The sequence below is a fragment of the Rhynchophorus ferrugineus genome, unplaced genomic scaffold (assembly GCF_030347505.1).
Source record: "Rhynchophorus ferrugineus isolate W39M unplaced genomic scaffold, kcgeb_rfMv2 rfM530, whole genome shotgun sequence".
In the NCBI taxonomy this organism is placed as follows: domain Eukaryota; kingdom Metazoa; phylum Arthropoda; class Insecta; order Coleoptera; family Curculionidae; genus Rhynchophorus; species Rhynchophorus ferrugineus.
In genome coordinates, this window is record NW_027473107.1 from 35,252 (window position 1) to 40,000 (window position 4,749).

Below are 4,749 nucleotides of genomic sequence, written 5' to 3' on the forward strand. Positions count from 1 at the left end.
AGACCAGCCAGACGACTGTTATCTTGAGTTCCCCGTACATGAGTGGGGGGAGGAATTGGTCTTTTGGGTTTGGTTGTTTTTGGAGTAGGTCGGCACTTGCATCCCGAGTAATTTGCGGTGTATGGTTCTCAACAGTTGGTGCATTTCGGCGGGGAATTTCTGTCTTTGGGACTTGACGTAGGCCGGAGTGGCTTTACAGTTGGCCGATGAATGACCGTAGAATTGGCAGTTAAAACGTTGAACGCGCCTGCCGTTGCCGCGCTGGGCTTGGACTTTTACCACCTGATTCATTAGGCGGTCGACCGCGAAGATACGGCGTTCCTCTCGAGGAACCGACCAACATGGATTGGATTGAAACCGAGCTTCATGAGCGCGGTTCGGACTTCGAGTTACCATTACGTCGAGAGAGAAATATAATATATTAGCTGACCCCGCAGACACTCCGTACCCTGTACTCAATGGATAAATAAAGGATTCATTCTATCAAATTCTTCGTTCAAATCACTTTCGAATCATCCTTAGGAACATTCTGATATCGGAAAACCTTATCCGTAGTCGATAAACGATATCTAACGGATGAATTATAGAAAATGGCCAATAAGCGGCAAATATCCGATCGTAAGGGTGCACCATCGTTTCGGCGAATCATTCTTTTGGAATCTTACGTTCTACAAGCAAAACATTTATTCATAGGTATATACCGATAATAACGAACGGGCCGACGTAACAACCTAAAATGTCCTGAAATACGTGAGAACAGTTTTACTCCGATCGCCGTATCGATATGTGACAGTATCCATCCTATGAAGGATCTTTACATTCTACTAGCATAATTTTATGGATCGGAATTTTCCGACTTTTAAAGAACGTGATCGGCAGTCTAGAAACGGCCTGAGGACGTATTAACACGAGAGGTTAAAATTATTGCTTTAGAAGTTCACGTTGTCTAAAGCTAAAGTTTATTCATCGGAACATTCCGATAATAACGAGAACGGGCAGACGTAAAAACGAAAAATTTGCGCAACGTCCGTATAAACGATCTGTTCTAAAACACCCATACATTTCCGATAGCTGGCGAGAGACCCGCGCTTAAATCGTGTGCGCTTCTACGTGGGGCGATACGAGAGACGGATACGACGGGTCGGGTCGACCGGCGCTGTGACACTTTTACCGAGTGGCTTTTGATCAGCGAAGGTGGTATTACATATTATATGTTAATATATAAGATCCGAACCGTATTTTTTTATTTATCTAAATAAAAAGCGTATTTCGTCGTGTTATTATATATTCGTAACGCTCTCGCGATTTTGTATCGTCGTTTCGTTGTTCTTCCTGGTCGGTTTTTTTCGATATATCGGGAAGCGTACGACGACGACGACGGTATCACTGCGAGATCGCGAATTCGGCGGGAACATTCGGCTTCGTTAGAAGAAGATGATCCACGATTCATATGCGATTGGAATTATTATTTTTATGGACGTATCGGTTTTTCATCGGAACGTTCATAAAACAGCAACACATTTTGCGATAGCTCTCTGCTCTCCGAGCGAGAATAAAATAAAAAATCACGAAACGTTTCTCGTACGAGGTTTCCTTGTCGCTTTATATATTTCTATCTAGCGAAGGGTTCGGAGAGAATGTTTTTCGAGGTCTTATAAACGCCGAACGATATTTTGCGGCATCCAATTTTCGACGTAGTCGACGATCGTCGTCGATAATCGAGATAATTGGGTGCCTAGTCGATCGGTTGTGTATAAAAAAAACAAAAGATGTGTCTAAGATGATGATATCGTTTTGTTTTATTAGACAACTAATATTAAAATGTAAGAGCGTGGCGCCTCGGACCGGTTTTTCCGTCGTCTAGGCGCGCTATCATGCACCTCCTTTTTATTAGTCGTCGATATATATTATATATCGTCGTCTTACGCACACGTTTCTTTATAAGTCAAACTTATAAAATAAACTGTGTCTGTATTTGTTTTATCTGCTTCGTGTCGATAAAATAATAAGAACAGTTCCCTGGTTGATCCTGCCAGTAGTCATATGCTTGTCTCAAAGATTAAGCCATGCATGTCTCAGTACATACCGAATTAAGGTGAAACCGCGAAAGGCTCATTAAATCAGTTATGGTTCCTTAGATCGTACCCACAATTACTTGGATAACTGTGGTAATTCTAGAGCTAATACATGCAAACAGAGCTCCGACCAGAGATGGAAGGAGTGCTTTTATTAGATCAAAACCAATCGGTTTCGGGTTCGCGCTCGTCATCGTACAACTTGGTGACTCTGAATAACTTTAAGCTGATCGCACGGTCTCGCACCGGCGACACATCTTTCAAATGTCTGCCTTATCAACTGTCGATGGTAGGTTCTGCGCCTACCATGGTCGTAACGGGTAACGGGGAATCAGGGTTCGATTCCGGAGAGGGAGCCTGAGAAACGGCTACCACATCCAAGGAAGGCAGCAGGCGCGCAAATTACCCACTCCCGGCACGGGGAGGTAGTGACGAAAAATAACGATACGGGACTCATCCGAGGCCCCGTAATCGGAATGAGTACACTCTAAACCCTTTAACGAGGATCAATTGGAGGGCCAGTCTGGTGCCAGCAGCCGCGGTAATTCCAGCTCCAATAGCGTATATTAAAGTTGTTGCGGTTAAAAAGCTCGTAGTCGAATTTGTGTCTCGCGCCGCCGGTTCATCGTTCGCGGTGTTAACTGGCGTGTTTTTCGCGAGACGTCCTGCCGGTGGGCTTAGTCGTGTCGCGTCGCCGTCGCGCGTGCGTTTCGGCGTGCGTGTTGTGCGCGTCGTGGTTACGACGGCCCAACTCAATCCTGCCGCGGTGCTCTTTACTGAGTGTCGAGGTGGGCCGGCACGTTTACTTTGAACAAATTAGAGTGCTCAAAGCAGGCTAAAATTTCGCCTGAATACTGTATGCATGGAATAATGGAATAGGACCTCGGTTCTATTTTGTTGGTTTTCGGAACCCCGAGGTAATGATTAATAGGAACGGATGGGGGCATTCGTATTGCGACGTTAGAGGTGAAATTCTTGGATCGTCGCAAGACGAACAGAAGCGAAAGCATTTGCCAAAAACGCTTTCATTGATCAAGAACGAAAGTTAGAGGTTCGAAGGCGATCAGATACCGCCCTAGTTCTAACCTTAAACGATGCCAGCTAGCGATCCGTCGACGTTCCCTAATATGACTCGACGGGCAGCTTCCGGGAAACCAAAGCTTTTGGGTTCCGGGGGAAGTATGGTTGCAAAGCTGAAACTTAAAGGAATTGACGGAAGGGCACCACCAGGAGTGGAGCCTGCGGCTTAATTTGACTCAACACGGGAAACCTCACCAGGCCCGGACACCGGAAGGATTGACAGATTGAGAGCTCTTTCTTGATTCGGTGGGTGGTGGTGCATGGCCGTTCTTAGTTGGTGGAGCGATTTGTCTGGTTAATTCCGATAACGAACGAGACTCTAGCCTGCTAACTAGGCGCTTTTTGACATCCTAAAGGCCCGCCGGCCGCGTTGCTTTCGGGTTTCGCGGTTCGTGCGCGGTTTTTACTGTCGGCGTACAAACTATTCTTCTTAGAGGGACAGGCGGCTTCTAGCCGCACGAGATTGAGCAATAACAGGTCTGTGATGCCCTTAGATGTTCTGGGCCGCACGCGCGCTACACTGAAGGAATCAGCGTGTCTTCCCTGGCCGAGCGGCCCGGGTAACCCGCTGAACCTCCTTCGTGCTAGGGATTGGGGCTTGCAATTGTTCCCCATGAACGAGGAATTCCCAGTAAGCGCGAGTCATAAGCTCGCGTTGATTACGTCCCTGCCCTTTGTACACACCGCCCGTCGCTACTACCGATTGAATGATTTAGTGAGGTCTTCGGATCGACACGCGATGGCGTTTCGGCGTCGTCGATGTGTAGGAAAAGATGACCAAACTTGATCATTTAGAGGAAGTAAAAGTCGTAACAAGGTTTCCGTAGGTGAACCTGCGGAAGGATCATTACAGTGTGTTGTTATGCCTATATATATATAATAGGTAAACGTACAAGTCTGTAAAAATCATTGTCGAACGTTAAAGAGCCATCTACGAAGTTCGGAAGTTCCGATCGAATTTCGACGTCGTCAACGTAGCTGTTTTCGGGTACCTATAATATATGGTTTTAAAAGATGTACGCCCGAAAGCGGAGATATATACGATGAAGATGTTGTTATATAGGACGACGAGTAATAATCGTCGGCCTACGACGGATTTCGTTATAAATGGACAAATCGAGCGCAAAATAAAACGATTTTGCCAATTATATTTCTAATCGACGTTTCGATCCTCATATCGACGAACATATACGATGATCGGTAATGTGATTAGTTTACGAAAATCTTATCACCCTTCGTTTGTTTCATTCCAAAAGGGTGAGATTTAGTTTACGAAAATATTGCCAAACTATGATCAGCGTATGCTCTTTTGTTGTCGTACGAGGTGAGACGACGAAAATTTACAACGAACGTCACCATTTCGAGTAGTCTGTCTCCGCTCCTCTCGTTGTGTGTAGTGGAGAAGACGAAAATAAACCGTAAGAGCGTTTTAAAGTCGACGGCGGCTGCGAAAGGGGCGCAAGCGCTGTCTATGACGTGAGCGCGCGTCGTCGTCGTCGTCGTCTTATAATAGAAACGTTTCGATATGCGTTTAAAACCTAACTTAAAAAAAGATTACCCTAAACGGTGGATCACTTGGCTCGTGGGTCGATGA

General features: G+C 45.8%; 2 non-coding genes across 2 annotated transcripts in view; both read left to right on the forward strand.

Moving 5' to 3' along the window:
* Positions 1 to 2,016: 2,016 nt before the first annotated feature.
* LOC143206051 (small subunit ribosomal RNA) lies at positions 2,017 to 4,005 on the forward strand. Its single transcript, XR_013008086.1, has one exon. It is a non-coding gene; the product is annotated as a small subunit ribosomal RNA (ribosomal RNA).
* Positions 4,006 to 4,710: 705 nt separating this feature from the next.
* The window catches only part of LOC143206049 (5.8S ribosomal RNA), a 155-nt gene continuing 116 nt past the window's right edge, over positions 4,711 to 4,749 (forward strand). Inside the window, exon 1 of the ribosomal RNA XR_013008084.1 lies at positions 4,711 to 4,749. This exon is cut by the window's right edge and continues 116 nt beyond it. This is a non-coding gene — a ribosomal RNA (5.8S ribosomal RNA).